Source organism: Berghia stephanieae, chromosome 10 (assembly GCF_034508935.2).
Source record: "Berghia stephanieae isolate SIO BIC M18660-M18661 chromosome 10, UCSD_Bste_1.3, whole genome shotgun sequence".
In the NCBI taxonomy this organism is placed as follows: domain Eukaryota; kingdom Metazoa; phylum Mollusca; class Gastropoda; order Nudibranchia; family Aeolidiidae; genus Berghia; species Berghia stephanieae.
The window spans coordinates 5,972,815-5,987,454 of record NC_088369.1 but is presented as its reverse complement, the minus strand read 5'-3'; the positions used below and the strand labels follow the sequence as shown (position 1 = coordinate 5,987,454).

At 35.2% G+C, this 14,640-nt stretch overlaps 1 protein-coding gene across 1 annotated transcript in view; it reads left to right on the top strand.

The window, feature by feature from the left end:
* The window catches only part of LOC144956133 (thrombospondin-2-like), a 383,991-nt gene that overhangs the window by 31,488 nt on the left and 337,863 nt on the right, over positions 1 to 14,640 (top strand). The gene's annotated exons all lie outside the window — the stretch shown is intronic.

Genomic DNA, 14,640 nt, shown 5'->3' with positions numbered 1-14,640 from the left:
TTTTGACCAATCAAAATATGTAATTTGTGACATATCTACATACTTTATTATAAATTGTTACGTGAATGGTATCAACCTCTCTCTGATCATTGTTATAGTGTTTATACTGCCAAATGAGACCCTACATCTAGATATCACACGATTTTCTCGTCATATTACAAACGTTTAAGTTTACACATAGTTTTCTGTGTGTTGGTTCTATTTATCAAGCGGTAGAAAAATGGATAATTTAAAAGGACACATACCATCGATATTAAAATATGCGTAGTTCGCTATGTTTATCAATCATTATTGTTTTTTTGACGACTGTCCGAGAGGCTGGGTTATCTGGTTGTCTATTATCACTGTAGAATGAAGTTGACGTCACTCAAGTCTTTGTTGTTTTTTTTTTTGGGGTTTTTTTTTTTGCCATTCATCTTTATGAGTAATTCTCACTAAGCTGTAATAACTAGACTATAAATGTTCAAGGTTATGCATAGTTTAATGTGTTGGTCCGTTATATTTCCGGATGGCAATGTTGTGAGCTTCATAGCCAAGCGCACAACATCTCTACGCCATTTTTTTTTCATTTAAATAATCAATTCAAAAATGAATTAATATTTTCCTATTTCATTCTTTTAAATGAAACTTTATACGATCTAGTACCCGGGGTAAAGTTGTCTTTTACAATAGAGTAAAACTACTTAATAAATAGATTAACAGATGAATAAATAAATAAATGAATAAATAAATAAATAAATAAACCCATAATTTTTTAAACATCAATTTATAAAATCGCTTACTACAACTTTTCTATTAAACATTTTTTTCTACATTACGTAATGTAATATATACTATGTAATTTTTCTCAGTCAATTTACAATAGTATTACACTGTAACTAATTCTTCGCTTTTTACCGAACTTTTTTTTCTTATATGTTGACATCAATGTACCTTTTCTAGATATTTATATCTTTACACTTGTATAATCTGTATGTCCCTTAATTTACACTATGTAGTTACTCTTACAGCCTACAATATTATTATACTATATATACCTATTACCACATTTTACTTTACCACATTATATTTACGTATATTATGTTTATGTATGTATCATTGTTGGCATTTCATAAGTCTGTACAAAACTTTCCTTTTGGATGAATAAAGTACATTATTATTATTATTATTATTATTATTATTATTATTATTATTATTATTATTATTATTATTATTATTATTATTATTATTATTATTATTATTATTATTATTATTATTATTATTATTATTATTTATTTATTATTATTTTATATTATTTTATTATTATTATTATTATTATTATTATTATTATTATTATTATTATTATTATTATATATTATTATTATTATTATTATTATTATTATTATTATTATTCAATGATTTGATTAGTCAAAAATCTACTGGTTAATGGGCAAGATCTATATTAAAACGACACCATCTCATAACACGAACATGTTAAAGCATCCAACTAGCAATTACCTATAGAGACAACGACGAGAATGGTGGAGACAAGGGATAGCCCCAAAAGATTTTGATGATGGTGGAGTAATCAATTCACTTTTCCTTGGTGGCGTTCCTGACCTCCCATAATGGGCAGGGAGGCAATTACTGTGTCTTCTATCCCCTTATATATATTTTCCAACATACTTTCTGTCTTTGTCTTGGAATGAGATTCTTTGATTTTGTCCAGGCCCTGGCCGGATACCCTGGCTGAGAGGGAAACAGTCAAATGTATATTTCGTTTTGGGAGATGAAATTTTTACTTGTAAATCATTTCTCTGTTTTGCACTGTGTTATGTTTTGTTTACATATTTTATATGATTTGGAGACATTTGTGTGTATCTCTCTTAGTGGGGTCATGTCCATGTGTCTGGATGATACTTTTAAGTGTTCTCAAACTAAGTACTTTATTAGTGTGCTCATGGAATCTACATCTGTTTCATATTTGAACCCATTCCCCTTCGTCTTACCTGTTCTTGGATGCTCTAATTGTAATTCTAGAACTTTTTACTAACCCAATTTCTTCCTTTTTACTGGCGCTAATATGACCTTAATGTGTTGCAAGCACCGTAAAACCCCTAAAAACAAAAACAAAGCAAGTCAAATGTTCTGATCCAACCTTGAGAGGAGATGGGCACCACCGAGTTATTCAAGCCACTGCCAAACTCCAGGGTGGTAGCGATAAGTCTGCTACTGGAGCCACAAAGTCACACAATCTATCAAACTACCATGCACGAGAGTTACAATAGGTACTTGAAACCTTAGAACGATATACACAACAGCAAAACTAACAGAATTAACACATGAACTTGAGAAATACAGATGGAACATTATATATTTGTGTGAACTGCGATGGACGAGGATTGACGAGACGACAACTGCAGACGGACATAAGATATTGTACTCTGGAGACGACACACTCCACCAGATGGTGTAGCTTTCATAGTAACGAAAGAATTCACTAACGCTGAATTGAAAGCACACCAGTATCAAGCAGATTAATATTTAGCAGATTGCAGCCCGCCGCCATAACCTACCAAGCATACAGGCATGCGCCCTAACTGCTGATTATATCAATGAGGAGATAGAGCTCTTCTAGAACGATTGAAAACAACATTGGCACAAGGGCCCAGAAAAGATGCATAAATTATACAGGGTGGCTGGAATGCAAAAGTAGTGACCGATGCGTACACTAATGCGCAGGCACTGTTGGACACTTTGGGATAGGTACTACGAACGATAGAGGATTAAGACTTCTAGAATTTGACAAAACCCACAAATTGACACTTGCAAACACATTACACCCAAATAAACCATTACGAACTACGACCTGTCATTATCCTTGTGGTACAAATCATAAAACCAAGAACATACCATGGAGCTGAAACTATAACTGGTGTATTGTCACATCTGTAGAAACAATTCTGACAACAGAAGAGAATTATAATAACATATACACCAAAAACGATGATACTAGGAACAATACCAGCAAGTCAACGCTGAATTCAGAAAAAAGCAAGTGCAAAGCAAAAGAAAAATGAAAAAAACCGAACAGTGCATCAACCTCGACAATAGAATGAGGAGCGGGAACCTTAAAAATGCATAAACCAACATGTTCACTAAAACTGAACAGAAATCAACGGGTATTGATAATAAAGTCGGTGTCATTCCAACAAAACAAGGCGAAGTAAAGGCGAGATGGACAGCATAATGTAGTAGACCCTATAACTCGGATTCAGAGACTCCTTACAAACATTGAACCTAGTAAAGACACACCAACAGTACTAAGGGTTGAAGTGGAAAATGCCATCATACATCTCAAATTAGCGCAAAGCCCCTGGTATAGATAACATTCCAACAGAACTTATAAAGATAGGATGTGAAGAAGCAACAAATGCTCTCATGATTCTATGTCAGCAAATTTTTAATCAACACTGTTGGCCAAATGATTGGACGCAATCACTAATTCTACCGCTACCTAAAAAGGCAATTCAAGAAATTGCAAAAACTACAGAACAATAATTTAAGAAGCCACCCCAGCAAAATAAATCTAAACATGTTACATAGCAGGATGATAAACAATATAGAAAAAAAAAATGTTGGCATAGGAACAGGTTGGCTTTTGGCCTAAGAGAAGTACAATTCAGCAAGTGCTCAATAGTCGTCTGTTGACAGAAAAATATTTACAACACCAACAAGAATTATTCCACAACTTTATCGACTTCAGAAAAGCAGATAAAGTATGTCACCGTGGCATTTGGAATACACTTAGAGATGTTGATTTTGATGAAACGATCAAAAAACAATTAAATCACACTTTGAAACAATACAACGAGTGCCGTACTACTTAACAATAAATAATAATAATACTTTATTGCATCCCAAAAAGGATTTTTTTTTGTACAGACGTGCTATAATTAACACAATAAGATAAAAATACAATGGAAATAGGATGTATATTTTAAAAAGGAACAGCTCCATAACCAGAGCTGCACTTTATACTATGAATAATTTCAACACTGTAAAATAGTTAAAACTGTCACTATAAATTGAAAATTGAAAGATTGCAAAACAAATAAATTAATAAATTAATATTTACATTTTTTGAAAGTAAAAATGCGAAATAATTATATAAAATGATTATTGCTTAATCTTAATACTGTACGGCAGAAAAGATTTTGGGTGTCTCTCTGTTTTCGTTGAAATAGAGAAAGAGCGACCACTTCTTTCTGACATAATAACTGATGGTCTTAGTGGATGAGACTGGTCATTTAATATTTTAGTTATTTCATTTATACAATATTTATCGTATAAAAGATCTACATCGTCAACATCATTTATATAGCGTTTAATGGATTTTTTAATATTTGAATTTATTTTGTTCCTTTCCACTGCTAAGCAATTGCCTCCCCAAGCTGTCATACAAAATGAAAAACACTTTTGATTACTGGTCTATAAAAAATGTGCAGAGGGTTTTATTTATTCTAAACTGAGAGAGTTTTGAGAAAAAATATGAACGTCTGCACATCTTATGCCTAATTATTTTCGAGTGTTCATCCAACTTGAGCCTGTCATCAATTGTTACACCAACGTATTTGTAGTGAGGAACTCGCTGGACGAATTGGTCCTTTAATTTCAACGGTTCTATCGGTTCCTTCACTCTCCTAAAGTCAATCACTAGCTCCTTTGTCTTGCTTATGCTAAGCTCTAGGTGGTGGACATCACACCTCTTGCCTATAAGCCACTTCGTTGCCATTTGTTATGAGGCCTTGAAGAGCGTTGACATCTGCAAACTTGATTAAAGGGACACTCAGGTTTTGACTTCTACAGTCATTCGTGTATATTGTGAATAATACAGGGGACAATACACAACCTTGAGAAGCACCACTATGTGTAGTTATACAGGAAGATATGTTTTGTCCTAATTGAACATATTGTGCTCTATCCGTAAGAAATTCGAGCACCCAAGCAATTATATACTTGTTTAAATTCAGACTAGTCAATTTTTGAAGAACCAACTGAGGTTGCATTGTATTGAACGCTAAAGAAAAATCTGCAAAAATCAATCTGCAATAGCTCTTAGCGTGATCCAGATGCAATGAGATAGGAAATCCATTCAAATTTACAGTTGTTGTCAGAGAGGGCTGCCTTCTTTCACCTACCCTTTTACCTGTCTTTGGAAAATAAAATGGAGGAAACTCTCGAATACCATCATAGCACAGTATCAATAGGGGGCAGATTTCTCTGCTTCGATTTGCGGATGACATTGACTTGATATCAATGAACAAACATGAATTACAATCACTGACATATCATCTGTCGAAAACAGCTTGTACATTTGGGATGGCGATCAATTCAGAAAAGTCACAAAGTCTAGCAAACAGCCGAGACAACCTTCCGATGAGAATCAATGTCAACGGTAAAAACCTAAGTAAGTCACCTCGTTCAAATAGTTGGGAGTGCTGCTCACCGAAGATGGGACTAGCATAGCAGAGGTGAAAGCTAGAATTAAAATTGCATCATCAGCTATGACAAGACAACACCATATGGAAAAACAACATTCATTTGGAGTTAAGTTGAAGTTATTCAGATCGCAGGTACTGTCCATCCTCCTCTATGGCTATGTAAATTGGACACTCACAGCAGATCTAGAACAGCAAATCTGTGCTTTTCAAAATAAGAGATATAGGAAAATCCTTAGAGTGCCTTATTTGGAACACATGACTAATAAAGATAATTTAAAGAAGTAGAAGATTGAGCTGGGGGACAGTACCCACTGTCATCAATGGTCAACAGAAGGAAATTGTCATGGTTCGGACACACTGTCGCGATGATAATCTGTGCAAGACCGTAATGCAGGTCACTGTAGAGGGACAGAGGAAGAGGAAGACAGAATAAACTATGGCAAGACAGCATCAAAGAGTGGGCAGGCCTGAATCTCAATAGGTTGTGAGGTTAGCATCCTAATGCCTCCCCCCCCCCCCACCAACCCCCGACGAAAACTGGTCATAGCATTGAGTGAGTGATCTATTGTTAAACAAAAATATCCCATATGTTCCCAACCAATACCTACAATTCTTTCATGAATCACTCAGTCACGGTTTCAAACATTAGATTCTAAGACGTAGTTTTATAAACTTTATTAAGGGATGTAACTCATCATCCGCTTCAAATACTCATTGGATTGTCTCCCTTATTAGGTATTGGAAAGATCTGAATGCCAAGCACTCCATGAAGAGTCAAACAAAATAAGCTTTTAGATTGATACTATGTGTTAGTGATATAAGCACAACGTCAGCAGTCGGATATAAAGTACCAACACACCAAACTGTAATTTGTAATATGGAGCGTTTATTGTCTAAATGATATTATTTAATGAGAACTATTAATAATAATAATAATAATAATAAATAATAATAATAATAATATAATAATAATAATAATAATAATAATAATAATAATAATAATAATAATAATAATAATAATAATAATAATAAAATAATAATAATAATAATAATAATAATAACAATATTAATAATAATACACATTTATACAGCGCTCATTCTCGTGGAAAACACCAGATCTGGGCACTTTACAATATAAGTTATTTTAAAAAAAAAGAATTCATAGCCAAATCAAAGATTCATAGTGTCAATAAAAGCAAATACAGTAAAGAATTGTCATGAGATTCTTTTTAAAGGGAGGTAAAGACTTGCACTCCCTCAGACCACGTGGCAGTTTATTCCAAATCTTGGGGCCGAGAAACAAGCAAACGAACTATCACCAAATTTTGTTCTTGATCTTTTTTCCAAAATTTTCGTTTGGTCATTACATGATCTTAAAGTGTAATTTTCAAATTTACACATGACGACGTGATTTGTGAGATATGCCGGTGCTATAACAGTCAAACACTTATAAGCAAGACACTCTGCTTTGTAATATGTGCGCTTTTCAATTGGCAACCAATGGAGAGAGGCCAACAAGGGGTTGCATGATCAAATTTTCGTTTGCCAAAAATTATCTTGCTGCACTGTTTTGCAGTAGTTGTATTTGTTTTATTGAAGTCTGAGGCAAGTTGACATGCAGGGAGTTACAATAATCTAGGTTTTGAAAAAATGAGGGAGACAACCAATGTTTTACATGTTCCAATTGTAATAGACTGACGGATCGAACTGATTTTCTTCAATTGAAAGTTTTGACTCATTCATTTTCAACTTGCTTGCATTAATCACTCTTTTACACCCGTCACACATTCTTCCCCACGTTTCACCATCTTTTCAAGAATTTTAGATTTATTGGTAGCATAAAATTGCGTATCATCTGTATAGAAATGATAGCGCAGCCCATGACCAGTGATGACATTAGATAATGGAGAAGTATACAAAACAAAAAGAATCGGACCCAAAACAGAGCCTTGGGGAACACCAAAAGACAATGCATGTTGACGAGAAAGTTTATCTTAAATCATAACCTGTTGATTTCTGTCATCTAAATAAGATTCATACCACTGCAATAATAATTGGCTGTTTAAAACAATAAGAAAGTGATAGGTGACGTCAATTTTCTTCATCTTCTTCTTCTTCTTCTTCTTCTTCTTCTTCTTCTTCTTCTTCTTCTTCTTCTTCTTCTTCTTCTTCTTCTTCTTTCTTCTTCTTCTTCTTCTTCTTCTTCTTCTCTTCTTCTTCTTTTTCTTCTTCTTCCTTTTGTGGAACCCTCCAATAGTTCCGATGATCACTCCGAATTTTTTAGGGTATTACATTCCACTGCACATAAAGCAAAAAAATACGTAGATTAAAACGTCACGATGTGAGCTCTAGCAACCGCGTGAAGGCATGCTGGCAACCGTTTTCAGCCACGTCAGCAGGGAGGCTATTCTACAGTCGAACAGTGGAAGGGAAAAACGAGTACAAGTGGGCGTCCGTTTTTGATTAAGGGATGGTTACTTTTTATGGGAGTTCCCTTGTTGTTCATGTGCTGATAACTTTGATGTCGTTTGGGAATTTAAGGCACCACTGTTTGTAATTATATATATTTTTCCTCACTATTCCAGAGATTCAAGGCCTGTCGTGTTTCTTCAGATGCACATTTTTATGCGTCTTGCTTTTTTTTAAAAATATGTCTTCTAAAGTTTTGATGCTTTTCTTTTTATGTGGGTCCCAAATCGAGCTGCCGTACTCAAAAATCCGTTTAACAATAGCTTTAAAAGCAAGTGATTCAGTTGAAATTGGGCATGTTTTAAAATTGCTGGTGATCTAAGCACTTGTTTGATTTGCCTTTGAAGACATGTGACACATGATATCATTACATTTCATATGTTTAGCAAACCTAATGCTATAGTACTTTACTGTCTTTACATGTTCCAGGTTTTAATTTTGACTTTGGTATTCAAATGTAATCGGTGCTTTCTTATTTTTGATAGTGAAAACATTGCACGTTGATACGTTGAATTTCATGTGATTTTTTTGTTTCTCATTCTTGTAGTTTAGCTAGATCGTCTAGTGTTTTGTAGTCGCCTGTTGTTCTTATCTGATTATATAATGCTGTGTCGTCAGCGAAGAGACGCACTTTTGACCTAATACTACGAGGGCTCTTTCAGAAATAACCGAAAAATGCCCATTGCTCAGCAACCAGTGGGGATTTTTTAATTCTGTAAACGACATGATATTCCTTATTTCCTTACGGATATTCCCAGAAATTATGAAGTGCATCATTTTGCACAATGAATTTCTAGACGATTTTAAAGATGGCGGCCCACCTTGAAACTTGGTCAAAGGAGGAAATCAGAGCTGTCATACGTTTTTTGAACGCCAAAAGTCTGAATCCTACCGAAATTCATAAAGAACTTCAGAGTGTATATGGTGAGCATGTTATAAGCCGTACACAAGTCTATCACTGGTGTAATTTGTTTGAAGCCGGCCATTCCGACTTGACAGACAGGGAAGGGAGAGGGCGTTCGATAACTGCGACGTCAGAAGACAATGTGAAGCGAGTTGATGAGCTTATTCGTCAAGACAGGAGGTTGAAACTTCATGAAATCGCAAGCAGTCTTGAAATTTCGGAAACTTTTGCCAATAGAATTGTATTTGATGAACTTGGCTACAGAAAAGTCAGCGCAAGATGGGTTCCTAAGCAATTGACAGACAATCATAAAGAACAAAGATTGGACATCTGCAGGGAACTTTTGAGAAGAAGCAAGAGCTCACGCAGGGTTCACGGGCATACTGCCAACGCCGGCGGAGACTTTCATGGGTACGATGTGACTTTTCTTGACAGCATAGTCACCGTTGATGAGACTTGGTTGCACCATTGCACCCCAGAAACAAAGCAAGATTCGATGACATGGAAACATCCATCCTCACCTGTCGCGAAGAAATTCAAAGTCATGCGGTCAGCAAAGAAAATAATGGGAACTGTTTTCTGGGACAGTCGTGGTGTTATTCTGTTCGAAACCTTACAACCTGGAGAAACAATCAATGCTGCAAGGTACTGCCAAACTCTTGACAAGCTTAGGGAGGCCATTCGCAGAAAGCGCCCAGGGCAGTTGACCAACGGGGTCATTTTGCAACACGACAACGCTACACCCCACACAGCACGAGTGACGCAAGGTTGGCTAGAGAAATATGGATGGGAGATTTTGCCACACCCACCACACAGTCCAGACCTCGCACCATCTGATTATCACCTCTTTAGGCCACTGAAACGTGAGCTGGCAGGAAAGCGCTTTGATGTCGATGAAGAGCTTGTTGACCATGTGCGGAAATGGCTTCAAAACCTTGACGGAAATTTCTTCAAGGAGGGTATCTATTCCATGGTGCGGCGTTGGCAGAAGTGTGTCGACAGACTTGGCTGTTACGTAGAGAAATGAAGGACGAATTAAGGTATGAACACGTGCAAGAATTTTGTTGATAGCATAAAAAACGCGGATTTTACAGGCATTTTTCGGTTAATTATGAAAGAGCCCTCGTACATGGGAGTTCATTTATGTAAACTAAAAATATGGTTGCCTAAGTACTAAGTCTTGAGGTACACCTTATGTCATCCTCCCTACAGTGGAAGTCTCGCCGTCGACGAGACCTTGTTGGGTACGATTGTTCAGAAACGCTGCAATCCATTGCAAGGGTTTGAGCTGTGCTTCTATCACCTTTCTTTTAGATGGGTTGGACAAGATCGTTCTTCCAAACAATTAGTTTGTGTCCCTTTTTAAGAGAGAATTTGAACAAGTGAGTGAGGGCATGTGCAAATTCGTTACTCAATAATTTCCAGAGTTTTTTTGTTTGAGTCTTCATTAACAATTTTCTTAACATAATTATAATGGGCTCAACAACTTCTATTGGACCTTTTTTTTGTTATTCTCCATGCCTTTTGTTTTCGCTTGGATAACCTCTTGATATCTGTTTATCCATGGTTGGTGGAATTTTATTGATCTTTCCTTCGTTGGTATTTGTCTGGTCATTATTTGGTTAATGTTTACGTGTTTGGTATTTTGTTCTTTTCTGAAGCTGCTATTACCTTGTACAATAAAAAGTTAGCTGCACGAAGATGAGGCCTAAGAAAACGCTTTCAACAGATAATATCTCAAGATACCCAGGAGGTGTAAAATGGGAGCCAGATGTGTCGTTGTAGCAATCAAAATTGTTTAACCGTTATAACAGCCTGATTGTATATTCATCTATGTTGCATGTTGCAATTGGTTCCAGATTCTTTGAAAGAGTCTTTGACCACATGAATTGCACCTTGTACTATATAAAACATTTATGCATTTATTTTTATGACACAATAAAAAGAATATTACAATTACTCAGTTTCAAACTCTTATCCAATAACAGTATCTGCTGAAGAATATTTTTAACTCAAAATCTTCCATTTCCAGTAGTTGTTCTTATTTATCTGTGAAGCAATTGTAAAATAATCTTTTATTTTTCTCCATGAATCATTCAAGAGAGATATAAAGCCGACGACATCGTGGTGTATCGCTACAGACCTGAAATCGTCGTCCCGTTATACCATAACACCACGGTTGACCCTCCCAGTCAAGATCTCGGCAAAAATTGCTGGCAGCATCTATATCGTAGTCGTCTAGCCAATAAAACTTGTCTTCCACAAATCTATGAATTCGCGGGGTTTGAGAATTCCATCTTTGACACACTGTACCGTCACCTGTTGTTGAATGCGTCCCTTTATAAACCGATCTTTTTGTCCCCACAGCATTACGGTAGCAAGTAGTTGATACGCATCCAACTTTGGGCTCCCTAGACAAATAGGTCCATATGCCATTCCCGTTACATATAATGTCATTCCATTTATACTCGTCTTTCTGACAAATTGGCTTTAGTTTAAAAACGTCGGGAATCGTTTTGTCCACAGATACATTCAGAAGCGTTCCGGCTAGTCCAATTTGGCCACTGAGGGTCTCCAAACATGCTGCATTTAGATTTGGCCACGAAGCATTGTCATAATTGTATAGAAATCCAATATTGGTCATTCGTGGATTATATAAAGTACAGTTATAAAAAGCAGCGATTCCGTGTTTTGCTTTTGTTGTTCCTTCGAATGTACAGTTATGAATAGTCGGTACATTTTTGGGTTGTGTGCTAAACTTAAATAAATATCCATAACTTCCATTTCCGGAAGATAAATTTTCGTCACCAATCCTTTCCTCTATAAGTCGACATTCCCACTTTCTATTGTCTTTAGTTATTATGGTATCTTGAGGCAATACATAGAAGGCTGAACACGACAAGTCGCTAGCGCAAAGAATAGCACAATGCAGTTTTGAGGAAACATCACGCTTTTTTTATACCAAATTGCTACCACCACCAGTTGTTGATATTGCTTTGTTTGCTTTCACATTGAAGTCATAGGATTGTAAAAGTTGGTTTGTTGCCAATGACTTGCCAAAAATGACGAAGAATAGTGGACACAAAAAGTCCATTGCGAGTACTAGAATCTTATGAAATTGCATATTTAAAATTATGAATAAAAATTAGAAAAATATTCTTCATATAAAGAAGAGAAAAAAAACTAATACTAAAAACTCTTGATGACTTTGATTTATGTCGTTAATATAAATGAATATTTTATAGCGACAAATATAACAAAACATGATAATTTAAAAGTCAGCACCAACTTATAAGTGTCTCCTACCAATAAGACCATATAAACTATATTTAAAGCACGCCAAAGTCGTGAGAAAGAAATTGATATTCCACCAGTATTCGAACCAAGACGATTTGATCCCAAAGGGAGTGTCCTACAATTACATCTTCGACTTGTCACCTTAAAATCCTTTCCTTGCAATGTGTGGCCCACCTCGACAAGCTGAAGTGAAACAATTAAATAAAATTGAGTTTGAAGTCAAAAGGAACAGATTGAGGAAATTTCAGTCTTTTGAAGTTTAAACATTTAGCTGTAGTACTCTGGAAAAATAAACGCGTAGTTCAAATTTGGGTCACTTAAGTCCCTGGTTTGATAGTTTTTTTGGCAAGATGAGGGTCATTTAAATCGATCGATATTTGAAGGACGAGTATTCTGGCCAAATTTTTAAATACGTGTTTTTCCAGAGTGTGGCAGGTAGCTGATTAATAAATGAAATGTGACTCAACGTATCCAAACGGTATTATGTCGGAATTAGTCTCACTCCTAAAAGTAGTGAATTTAGAAGAACAATAATAAATACGAACATTAAGTAAATGACTGTTAAAATCTCTCCTGAAGATATGAAGTATGTCATTAAAAATCTCAGACCTAAGTTCTAGTACCAGAGAGCAGCCTACATATTTCACAACTATTAAACATAACGGTCTTCAAGAAAAAAAGTAACAATTCTAGTAAGGGTAGATGTAGCATAATATAATTAAATCCTATTAAAGTATTTTTGGTTATTTGCTTATTATCAAATTCTTGGTATTATGGCAGTTGTTTATTTTTACATTGAACTGATCATAATTTCACCTTGTTTGGCCTCTGTGTGACCATCGAAATGTCCGATTCAATTTCGAATCGGGCAAAAATGTTATTTTGTGTCTGTTTATTTTGGCTGATAAAGAAAGTTAAACGTTTACACGAATCCGAAATAACAACGTTCACGGGGACCCTACTATAATCATTAAAATGGCTGAGTCACGTCAATTTTGTTCATCTATAATATTATTGTGAAACTAACTATGATGACCGATGTTAACAATGTCCTGTTTACTATAGTCAATTCTACAACCAGTGTTTAAGCGATGAAGTGGATGTCTTCATAACCTCCTGGTGGATTTTAATGATAATTAGTTCAAACATTAAAATGTTAGTCACATTAGGCAGAATCGTTTGCATCGGTTACAGTACCATAATTTGAGATTTTTCTTATTTACGAGATATAAAAAAAGGGACTGGTATGAGTGAACATTTAGATGGTTTACATTAACAATATTATACACGGTGAATTATGTTCTGATTACGTTCACTGAACTCACCACAGGCTTGACAAGGGTTTTATTTCTCAAGAGGTTTATGTGCACTACTCACTAACCTTGTGACCCTGGGTTCAAATTGACACAGCAAATTATACACTTTGTACATAATCTTGACATAAATAAATGTCACAATTAATAGTTGAAATCGAGAAGTGTAGCTTAGCGTTGTGATTTCTATATTCATAAAAGTTTGGTTTAAACATGCACACTATATCTTCTGATATGAGAAGCACAGATTCCTTTTTTTGAATGGCATGCGACGAAATGCAGTACTATTAAAAGATGGCACACAACCAGAAAAACAGAGTGCAGAGATCAAAATTATTAATTATGTCATTATAATTATACATCTCTTATATTTAACAACTGCGGTTCCCTTGAACTCGTATACTGTACAAAACTTACATGGAATCTGTTTGTGTTAAAGAAGTTTAGTTCATTGATATTTCACACTATTTTTTTTTAATGCCCTCCAGTGAGCATACTTTAAGAATGCCAAAATAAACCGTACTTAATTGGTGACCATTGGGATTTCATTACATGGCATGTGCGACCATAATGAGTTGACTTACTCAACAGTTGGTCGGGGATCATATCTTTGTGAAAAGCATTTCTCCTCTTCCTATCGAAGGCGGCGGAAACATTCGGAAACCCCTTAGATTTTGACATCAATGTCTTTGTCCAAAAATGTATAAGCATCTTATAAGTTGTCAACCAGTATAGATTTAATCATAAACAATGTGAGCCTGTTTTCAATGCTGTTCAGTACTATTTAAAGGATATCCATTATTACACTATATGAAACAACCCAAAATTATTTGCTAAGCTACGCCACTGAATGCAACTTTATGATTATTTTCTTCAGGTGAAAGAGAATCAACACACCATCTCTGTAAACATTTTAAATTTTGAGTCATATAGTGAAAGAAAACTGTTTGGTCTGTCACTGTCGGTATTCAAAATTCATAATGTCACAGGTAGTCGACAAAATTACAAACCCTTCTGGAACAAAAAAATTGAAAAAGCAATAAATGTAACAAAGGAAACAAGGAATAAATTAGAGGAAAACAAAACCATTAAAAACAAGATTGAGTACAATAAAGCATCTGCAGTTGTCAAAAGAACTATTAACAACGCTAAAAGAAAGAAATTGGCAGAAACA